This window comes from Apium graveolens, chromosome 8, assembly GCF_009905375.1.
Source record: "Apium graveolens cultivar Ventura chromosome 8, ASM990537v1, whole genome shotgun sequence".
NCBI classification, from domain to species: Eukaryota; Viridiplantae; Streptophyta; class Magnoliopsida; order Apiales; family Apiaceae; genus Apium; species Apium graveolens.
In genome coordinates this window covers 641,375-653,208 of record NC_133654.1, presented here as the reverse complement: position 1 = coordinate 653,208, position 11,834 = coordinate 641,375, and the positions used below count along the sequence as shown (strand labels likewise).

The 11,834-nt window shown below is 37.0% G+C and overlaps 1 non-coding gene across 1 annotated transcript; it reads right to left on the bottom strand.

Moving 5' to 3' along the window:
• Positions 1-9,765: 9,765 nt before the first annotated feature.
• Positions 9,766-9,870, bottom strand: LOC141681969 (U6 spliceosomal RNA). Its single transcript, XR_012559374.1, has one exon. It is a non-coding gene; the product is annotated as a U6 spliceosomal RNA (small nuclear RNA).
• Positions 9,871-11,834: the final 1,964 nt, after the last annotated feature.

The window sequence follows — 11,834 nt, the reverse complement described above, 5'->3', positions numbered from 1 at the left end:
ATGGGAGATCTACATTTGCGTCCATAAAGGGCTTCATAGGGTGGCATTCCAATGCTGGCATGATAACTGTTGTTGTAAGCAAACTCTACCAGAGGTAAATGTTCGTCCCAACTTCCTTTGAAATCAATAGCACAAACACGTAACATATCCTCGATTGTCTGGATCGTTCTTTCACTTTGGCCATCCGTTTGGGGGTGATAAGCTGTACTCATATTCAGTCTTGTTCCCAAACATTCTTGAAAACTCTTCCAGAATCTTGAATTAAACCTTGGATCTCGATCAGATACGATAGACACTGGAACTCCATGACGAACTACAATTTCTTTTAGGTACATATGGACCAACTTGTCGAGCGAAAATCTTTCATTTATAGGCAGAAAATGAGCTGACTTGGTAAGTCTATCCACTATAACCCAAATGGCATCATGATTAGCCCTTGTCCTTGGTAATCCAACTATGAAATCCATGGTAATATGTTCCCACTTCCACTCTGGAATCTCCAATGGCTGTAGCAATCCGCTTGGTCTTTGATGCTCTGCTTTAACTCTCTGACAGGTATAACATTTGCTAACCCATTCCGCAATTTCCCTCTTCATATCTGGCCACCAATAATTTTTCTTTAAATCTCTGTACATTTTGGTACTCCCTGGATGGATGGAATATCTTGAACTATGTGCTTCTTGTAAAATTTCATTCTTTAACTCCGTCACTGGTGGAATCCAGATTCTAGATGAAAATCTCAAAATGCCTTGATCATCCTTCTGCGTGCATAATTCTTCACCTACCAAACGATTTATATCTTGATCCATTACATCTTTCTGACATTTCTTTATTTTCTCCAACAACTCTGGCTGGAAAGTCATACTGTACACTTTCGCTTCCTCAGGTTCGAAAACTCTAATTTCCAATTCCAATTTCTGAAATTCCTTATATATATCTTCAGGTACTGATAACTCATTTAACTTTTCCTTCCAACTTAATGCGTCTGCCACCACGTTCGCCTTACCGGGATGATAATTAATCGAGCAATCATAATCCTTGATCAATTCTAACCATCTCCTTTGCCTCATATTAAGTTCCTTCTGGGTAAATATATATTTCAAACTTTTGTGATCCGTGAAAATCTCACACTTTTCTCCATACAAATAATGTCTCCAAATCTTCAAAGCAAAAACTATAGCTGCTAACTCCAAATCATGAGTAGGGTACTTCTGTTCGTGTGGTTTCAATTTCCTTGACGCATACGCAATCACCTTGTCGTGTTGCATAAGAACACATCCTAATCCTTTGTAGGAAGCATCGCTATAAATTACGAAATTCCCTTGATCGTCTGGAAGTGACAAAACAGGTGTTGTGATTAATCTCCGCTTCAATTCCTGAAAACTTTCTTCGCACTTGTCACTCTATATAAACTTTTCATTCTTTCGTGTAAGCTTTGTTAATGGTGTGGCAATCCTTGAGAAATTCTGAACGAATCGTCGATAATATCCTGCCAATCCCAAGAAACTTCTTACCTCAGTGGGTGTTCTCGGTCTTTCCCAATTCGTAATTGCTTCGATCTTTGCCGGGTCTACTTTGATCCCTTCGTTACTGACTATGTGTCCTAAGAACTGAACTTCTTGTAGCCAAAACTCACACTTCGACAATTTAGCATATAACTTCTTTTTCCTTAAAATCTCCAAAATTGTCCTTAAATGTTCCGCATGATCCTCCTCCGTCTTTGAATAGATCAAAATATCGTCTATAAATACTATAACGAACTTGTCCAAATATTCCTTGAAAATTCTGTTCATCAGGTCCATAAACGCTGCTGGGGCGTTGGTCAATCCAAAAGACATCACTAAAAACTCGTAATGTCCATACCTTGTTCTGAAAGCTGTCTTTGGTATATCTTCTGGTTTGATCTTCAGTTGATGATATCCCGATCTTAAATCAATCTTGGAGAAATACTTGGCTCCCTTCAATTGGTCAAACAAATCATCGATTCTAGGTAACGGATACTTGTTCTTGATTGTCAGCTTGTTGAGCTCCCTATAGTCGATGCACAGTCTCATGCTTCCATCTTTCTTCTTGACATATAATATCGGGGCTCCCCACGGGGATACGCTGGGTCTGATTACTCCTTTCTCTAACAATTCCTGCAATTACTTTGCTAGCTCTTTCATCTCAACAGGCGCCATTCTGTACGGGGCCTTGGATACTGGTTCTGTTCCAGGTGCTAAGTCCATCGCAAATTCAATTTCTCTATCTGGAGGAAGTCCTGGCAATTCGTCGGGAAATACGTCTGGAAATTCATTCACTACTGGGATATCTTCAAGTTTTGCTGGCTCCTGACTTTTGTCAATCACGTATGCTACAAAATGCTCGCATCCTTGCCGTAGTAACTTCTTGGCTTGAATCATCGTTAAGAACTTCTTTACTTGTTTCTGACCTTTGAACGTTACTATTCTTTCGTCTGGCGTTTTCACCATTACTTTCTTATTTCGACAATCTATCTGAGCATCATGCTTAGATAACCAATCCATTCCTAATATAACGTCAAATTCTCCTAACTTAAATGGTATCAAATCTACACAAAACTTACTACCAGAAATCTCAATCTCACAATTTCCACAAACTTGGTTCACAGTTACACATTCTTGATTTGCTAATTCCACAGTCATTATTTCATTTAAGCACTCAACTGGACAGTTTAATTTACTAACAAAATCTTGTGAAACAAACGATCGAGTTGCTCCCGAGTCTATTAACACTTTGACACATAAAGAATTCACATTAAGCGTACCTGCCACGACATCCGCATCCTGGATCGCATCCTTCACCGACATGTCGAAAACTCTAGCCCTTGGAGTCTCATTTACTGCTGGGGTAGATCCCATAATTCTCAATGCATTACTAACTGGGGCTGGTGTCTTGCAATCCCTGGCCATATGTCCTGGCTTCCCACATTTAAAGCATGTAAATCCAATGACTGGAACTTTCATTGCTGGATTCCGGATAGGTTGATCTTTATTTGCTGGCTCTCTTGCTGGCTGATTTCGGCACTCCCTCGAATAGTGCCCTTTCTGGTTGCATTTAAAACATACCATATTCAACTTGTTACAAACTCCTCCATGCTTCTTTCCACATACTTGACAATCTGGAAAAGTTAATCTCAACTGATTCGGCTGATTCACATTAGTTGAACGATTGCCCTGACCTCCGTCTCCTACATTTTGTCTCCTGAAATTAAAATTTCTCCCTGGCTGAAACTTGCCCTTCTTAAAATTTGGAAACTTCCCTGTTTGTGACTAACCCTCACTTCCCTCAACTTTCCTTTTCTTGCTTTCCTTATCTTTCTGGAACATCTCACTCTCTGTCTCTGCGATCATAGCCTTCTGTACAACCCCGGCATAGGTATCCAATTCAAAAATACCTACCTTCCCCCTGATCCATGGCTTCAAGCCTTGCTGGAATCTCTTAGCTTTCTTTCTATCAGTATCAACATACGACGGCACATACCTTGACAATTCCTCAAACTTCCCCTCATAATCTGTTACCGACATATTCCCTTGCTTTAACTCTAAAAACTTCAGCTCCATTTGATCCTGAACAAACTGAGGAAAATACTTTTCTAAAAACAATTCCTTGAACCTTTCCCAAGTAATAACATCTGTACTTTCCAATGTTTTCACCATTTCCCACCAATAGGTGGCCTCATTCTTCAGATAGTAACTTGCAAATTCAACCTTCTGCTCCTCTTTCACTTTTACCAAGGCAAAAGCCTTCTCTATTTCCTTTAACCACACATTTTCTTCAATTGGCTCTAAGGAACCCTTGAATTCTGGTGCGTTTACCGCCTGAAAAGTTTTGAAAGTTACCTGGGGATTGGTCTGTCTCTGCTGTTGTTGTGCCAGGTGAACTGTTTGTTGGGCCAAGATTTGAAGAATCTGGGCTATTGCTGGGTCCATGGGTCCTGGGTTCACATTCTGGGTTGTATCATCTTGGTTATTATTGTTGTTGGTTTCTTCATTCTGGGTGTTGGTGCGGGTATTTCTTTTGGGAGGCATTTTCTGTAAAGAATCAATCAATTTGTTTAGCTTTTGAATCAACTATTTGCATAAAAGAAAAGTTTTGTAAAACAGGAATATCTCTTTTTGAAAACAGTTGTAACTAAGTAAATTACATGCTTCTTTACAGAATATAAACAATTATGGAAAACGGGGTACATGGTATCACAAGGTATACTGGTGCAATAAATAAGGTAAAGTAAAATAGGTGCGATAAAGTAAATGACAGTGTTGGAAAGGAAAAAGGTACTGATATATAGATCAAAAGTTTTAGGTAGTACAAGCGTAAAGACGCTTCGGAAGTAAAAGCAAAAAGGGTACAACAACCTACTCATTAGTCAGCATAGCTAGTCTATAAATACAACTCAAAAGTCTTCTGATACACACTACACACTACTGTCCATACTACATAATCATAACAACACTACTCAGCATCTTTATCTCAAAATCTCTAACTCAGCTCCAAGGAAACTCTGGTCCTGCCAGCCTCTCAAAGTCCTCCATCACCTCAGTAGCCCAGCCCAGCAGTGCATCAGGACCTCTGCCAGGTAGTGTAGCTCCATGTAACCTAGCCTCAAGAACCCTCCGTGTCACATGAATCTCCTCTCGAAGCTCCCTCATACCACGATTAACATCTGTAGTCCTGATGATATGCTGTAACTCTCTAATATGAGCCAACAAGGAATCACGCTCCAATAGAAGAGCCTCATACCGGTAATAAAGAACTGGGGGCAATGTAGACTGGAATGGGGCACTCGCTACTGAATGCCCAGTGGAATCTGAAACAGCTGGTGGGGGTCCTCTGACAGGTGGCCTCATGCCTGGAGGTGGAATAGCCTGCAATGGTACGGGCTGCAACACCGGTGGAGGTAGAATAGCCAATGCTGGTGGAATAACAGGACGTGGATGCAAAAACGGCACTCCAACTGAAGGCTCTGAGTGATCAGCTGATACGGGAATAAAAGAGTCGGCCATCTCTGCTATCTGAAATCATATCGTAATATAAGAATCTCGTACCACAACGCCAACTATACTAATACCGGTTATACCGAAACGCTCAACCTCTCAACGTTCTATCATCCTATGCCTTACTTCTAATCCTAACCCTCTACCCATTCCCGTTAACCTAGGCTTGTGTCAGTGACTTATAACCTGTAGCTCTGATACCAAACCTGTGGCGCCCTCCAAACCCGGGTCAGAAGTTTGGGGTCCACACAAACACCTTAATTATAACCTGCTTATAACAATAATAAAGATAATAATAATATATACAATGACCCTACTTACCAACCACCACGGACCGCAACAGGTTAAAGTATGCACACAAGCCACACACACTAATATATTACAAACCGTTCAAATCCCAACTATTTCAAACTCAAACTGAGTATTAAACATTATTACAAACTTTTACAACCTTAAATTATTCCAAAAGAAGCCTACTAGCTCAGCTTTCTCAACCTGAACCCCTAGCTCTCGCGCTGGACTGGGGATCCTCTTTACCAACCGGTTCTTTTTAACTGGAAAGAATATAAACAACATCGCACAAATGAGCTAACTAGCTCAGCAAGTCACAATGACAAAACTGAGAATAATGATCATCAGGTGAATATGTTTATGATATCAAGTGAACAATGGATTATAATTTAGAATTGGATATTATACTTTTAATTTAAAACCAAGGTTAGGCTGCTGATCAGTCACGCACTAACCCCGAGCAAGGCACACAGCATTGCTCTAACTACTGGATCCAAGGCACACATTGGCCTAACTTGACCATTATATGGTCTGACCACGAATCTGGTCCACAATTTTATAAAAACAATCCAATTCTAACATAATAACAAAATATGCAATAATAAGCAATAACCGAAATCATTAACAACAATAAATGTTTAACAATGAAAGGGTTTCAATCCTTGTAAGGATCAATAAGGCAATTTAAAAGCTTGGATGCTGGGTAATGAAAGAATTGAATAACAAAGGAATCAATATCTCAGGGTTTCAAAGATTTAGGCTTTCAAAGCATAAGATATCATGGATTGAGTATATAATAATTCAGTTCAGTGTCTGGTATTTAGTTTGTATGTATTTGTGGAGTAGTATCGTAGATTTGTGGTTCGTGTTTGGGTATACAATAATCAATGGCTTAGAAAGAATATGGTTCAAAGCTCAAGAACAATAACTGAAATCAGGATTTAGGTTTTCGTGCTTCAAAGCACTTGCAATGTCAACAAGACTATCAAGAATTACAATATCTCGAGAAAGTTCAGAACACTTGCCTGATATTAGCTTACTATCCTGCACTTGCTTTCAATCACAATCGTCTTACTCCTCAACTACCTATTTCCTTTTCCTACGCCTTGCCTCTTCTGCTCACATATCATAAGCATCTATCAATCATCAACTCACAGGATTCTATTCAACACATACTTCTATCTACCCTTCGTTTTACCCAAATCCGATTAACGGATTGAAATCTATGCAATAACCAAGTAAACACCGAATATATAGACCGATAGTCAAACAACAGGTCATGTATAACACATAATACATCACGTAATCAATGACATATCATCTATAAAGAAGTCTCGGGTCATAAATATGCTTTCGGGTATTTAAAATGATTTTTAAAACATTTTTTAAAATTAAAACGGGTCGTTGGATCTATTTCGGGTTAATAAACAGGGTTCGGTTGGCCCATTCTGGCTCCAAAATAATTTTAGAATAATTATCGAGCCATGGAAATAATTTAGAATAATATTTTAAAGCTCGAAACTATTTTTCAGAATTTTTAAATCATTTTTAAATAATTAAATCTAATTAAATAACTAATTAAAATCAATTAATAATTAATTAAATCAATTAATCAATTAATTTTCGAATTAATTGACCAATTAATCAATTATAATTTAACTGAAATTAATTAACTAATTAATTCAGATTTATTTGTGAATTAAAAATAATTTTCGGAATTAAAATAATAATTTTCAGAATTTTCAGAAATTAAAAATGAATTTTTATAATAAAAATAAATAGGAAATATGATTTTTAAATATTTTATAAACAGGAATCCTATTTTTGAAAACTTTGCAAACTACAGGGACTAAACTTCACCATCTTCAAAAATACAGGGACTAAACTGTAATTTTGCAGTTTCAATCGCCGGAAAATCGGGGGTGGCCGGAGAAGACGATCCCGGCGTCCTCACCCCACCAACACCTCCAGATCAACACTACACAACACCAGGAACTTGTTCATGCATTCAAAACATTCTAATCATCCCTGTTCTGGCCGGAAATTGGCCAAGAACATCGCTGGTTTCCGGCGAACATCGCAAAGCTTTAAAACACAACTCCCTTCGATTCAAGCATCCTCTGTTAACGAGCTATATATCAATCGATTGCAAATTTTATAAGGAACACAACCCACTATAAATCAACAGCTAATAACCCCTGAATCAAAAACCCCCAAATTTCAATTGAAAACATTCATACGGGTTATAAACCCTAATTTTAAAATTCGAAAATTAAACTCAAATTTGAACATGTTATTGAACTCCAAATCAGACGTATGACATATGAAAATCATCAGGAAAACAAGCTCTACAACATGCAATCATCAAATCATACAAACAATCATCCGAACAAAAATTCATATTTTTAATAAAATAAATTCGAAAATAAATAAATTTTTAGAAAAAAAACCTTGATTTCTGCAGTGAAACAAAGCTCAGAATCTGATAGAACACCTCAAATCCTTCGTTTTGGTTACTCAAGCTTTAAAAACAGAGATCGGTAACGCCTTCGTTTTGCTGTTTGATTCTTAGAACAGTTTATGTAATTAGGGTTTTTCTCTGAAAATTATATAATTAACTATCCCGTTGGATCATTCCGGATATAAAACGGTACGTTTATTTATAAAAACTGATCCAAACGGTATCGGTTTTCGGGATAATTATCCAAATCAGTACAATTTGTACTGCGGTCTTGGTCTCAACGCCTGGTTACACGTATTACGAAGTGATAATTGGGATAGTTTAATAAAAAGCTCCCGTTTATCGAAAATACGGGTTTTATTGATTTACCGAAACGAATATTATATCGAAAATGTTGCGCCGGGACCCGCGCAGGACAAACTGTACGCCGGATCGAAAAAGTCGAAACATGGAAAATGCTCGGAATATTACAATTAGGTTAGGAAGGAGTTCTCGAAAGAGTTTCGGGTTCCAAAAACGTAACAACGGGTGACGTCGGTTGGTTCCCGTTTTTATAAAATAGATTTTAATTACCCGGAAAAAGATTTTAGAAATTTCATATGATTCTTATAAATCCATAAACCAACATAAAAATAATTAGGAAGATATGACAATTATCTATATTTTATTTTGGACATATAAAAATTAAAATACTCAATTAATATTATTTTTGAATATTCCAGTACAGATAACACTTAACAATTAACTCACATAATAGATATTGGGCACACATAATAATATCAAAAATAATTACACGATATATCCCGGATATTACACTTCTAGTCTTCTAACTCTTCATGCATATATTCTATTGTTTTAGTCACGATCCTTTCCTGTAAATCAGTTGTTTTCCTTTTCTGAAATACCCGCACTTAAGTGCTGATATAAATCCTGACGGCCTTAAGTTCTTATATAAATTCTGACTTCAGTAAGTTCTGATTTCCAGTAAGTCCTCATATTATGTTCTGAAACTAATTACAACAGATTAGACATGACATCACAAATATATCTAACACTTCCTCCTCAACTGTTCCTTGTAGCATTCACTAGATATCGACTCTGTAGATTCTCCATCTCCAAAATCTTGACTGTGTCCATTAGATGACTTAACCTTATATTTGGAATTTCTTCTGAATTTAATTGCACTACATTTAGAAGCCATCTCAAACATAGTTTGATCTTCTAATTTCTCAAGCTCTTCCAAAGTATAATAGTCATCTGTAGCTTCTTCATTTCCAGTCAGATTTGATCCACTTGTAGAAGCTTCCGAAGTCAGTGATCCTTCAACATTTTCTTCAAGAATAATGTATTCCTCTGCTACAGGACATGTTTATTCATTTATGGCCTTGTTCCTGTTGTTCACTATCTCAGACCCATGTTTGACATTTCTCTACTTTTCCTCAGCTTCATAGGTCTTTAAATTGTCATAAAGCTCATCCAATGACATTGTATTGAAATCCAATCCTTCTCTGTTGGATGACACTTTATTTTTCAAATGATTGGGCAAGGTAAGAATAAACTTTCTATTTATCTGTTTCTATGAGTATTTCTTCTCAAGTGTACTCATCTCATCCAGTAATTGGGTGTACCTTCCAAGCAACTGTTTGATACTTTCACCGGAAAGAGATTTAAACTCCTTGTACTCATACATTTGAAAATTAAATCTATTCTTGTCTTTAGTTCCCTCCACAATAGCTTCAATGGTTTCCCATATGCGTTTAGCACTGTAACACCCCAGTTCCATCTCGAGGAGATTTGGGACTTATGTTCAGTTTATAAGGCAAAGTACTACTACTATATGCACCAATAAATCATGATCTTTTGGGGGTCTGTGGTGGGCTAGTCGCTACCCAAGTTGGCTGCATTTAGGACAGTAGGCTTCGGCATATTTCGGAGTCGGAATCGGCAATTGACCCGGTTTTTGAAAAAAGCTCGTGATTTGACCCGAATTGTCATATATAAAATTTGGACCATTTCTCGATCTGTGCATGTCATCCTTGCATAGGGGCCATGCTAATCTTCTATGTATCGTTCCAAATTTATAAGGCAAAGTACTACTACTATGTGCATCAACAAATCATGATCTTTTGGGGGACTGTGGTGGGCTAGTCGCTACTCAAGTTGGCTGCATTTAGGACAGTAGGCTTCGGCTTATTTCGGAGTTGGAATCGGTACTTGACCCTGTTTTCGAAAAAAGCTCGGGATTTGACCCGGATTGTCACAGTTGGTATCAGTGCAGGTTGTTCTTTAGATTGTATTAGGTATGGGACTAGTACATTCCCTAGGATTCGATCTTGTGGACCATAGTTTGACCTTTGGTAGATCAAGGGGTAGACGTGTCATGAATTTTAAGATTGTTGTGAATTTGGGGACCGAATTCTTTTTAAGGAGGGTAGTATGTAATATCCCATAATTTTTATAATTCGATTAATAATATAATAATAGAAAAAGAGTATTAAAATTAGAAAAGGACTAGGATTTAAAATTTAATTAGACCAATGGGCCTAAAATTTGGATCAGATTCTAATATGGATAACTTGTAGGTTAAGACATAGGGTTTTGTATCCCTATAAATACACCATATTCGTATTCCTCATTTTTAATATCAAAATTCGTAGGGCTCTTCTCAGCATAAATCACCAGTCTTGTAAATTCATCGTTAGTCGGAATTCGGTGATTCTGGACTTTTTGGAAAGCTCTTTTCGTTGTCTACAACTTTCGTGTTTCGTGTTTTTCAAGATAACATCGTTTAGAGGGTCAAAAAGGCTATATTCAGATCTGGTCAGGTTTTGAGGTAAGATTCTGATCAATTTTGCTAGTGTTTTCAAAATTATGTGTTATATTTGTATCTTTAATTATCAAAATTTTGGCTAAGTGATGATATATTTGAAATTATTATGTGTAATGGAATACGTATCGATGTATATGTGTGTTGTCTAGATGATAATTTTAGATCTTTGATTTGTGCCATGGTTTGTGATAATATCGAATAAGAACTTAGGGCCGCAGTCACCGGATTATAGTGACAGTTTTTAGAAAATTTAGGACCGTTATCACCGGGTTGTAGTGGTCGTGGCATGGATTACGGATTTCGAATTATTGTTGTGTATGTGTTATGTGTATTGTGTGTATCGAATAAAAATAAGAATATGTATCGAAAGTGTTTATTTCATAATGTATCATATATATCATCGTATTTTATTATGTGTACATGTTATTTGGCCAACTAGTTGGATCGACTGGTCTCTTGTTGGGCTGTATAGCTCATTCTTATAATTTCATGTTTCGTCTAAGATTCGAGTTGGTTAGCATTGGAGTTCGAGGACTTAGAATTGGAGTAGATTGAATTTTCGGCTTCCGTTAGCTGCGCTTTTGTAATAGACACCTTTGTAATAGAATTTTGGATTAATAATTGTATTTTGTATTTTAGTTTTGATTTAGAATTAATAGCCTGGAAGTGCGGGCTGTTACAAGCACTAACACAATCCTTAATCCGATGACGCATGTTGGAATCCATTGACTCAACTAAAATTGATCGAAGACTTGCATCCAAAGAAACTAATTCCTTATCTCCATGTGTGTATTCAGACGGATCCTTTGGGATAAACTCTTGAGGAACTCTACTGTTTGAATCTGTAGTTATAGAAATGTCCTTTCATGGTACAAATGGACCACTCTCTAAAATTCCCTTGTAATCCCGGTTAACTACTGAAATAAATAGAGTGATCTTTATCTTCTATAATTTATAGCTGTTTTCACTGATATTGCTGAAGGAAGGAACCTTGATTCCATTAACTGTCCGAGTGCTCATACTTTCAGATCTGCAAAAATTCTGGAATACAACATCTCAAAATACAATAACCCAAACAGTCAAAATCCACCAATACCAATCAATCAACCAATCCTTAACAATCAAGAACACTACGACCACAAATTAATCCAAATCAGTTCTACATACTGAAAACACTCCCAGACTCCGTAATAAAAAAACCAACACGAAACTTACCAATCTTATGGATCTAACCTGT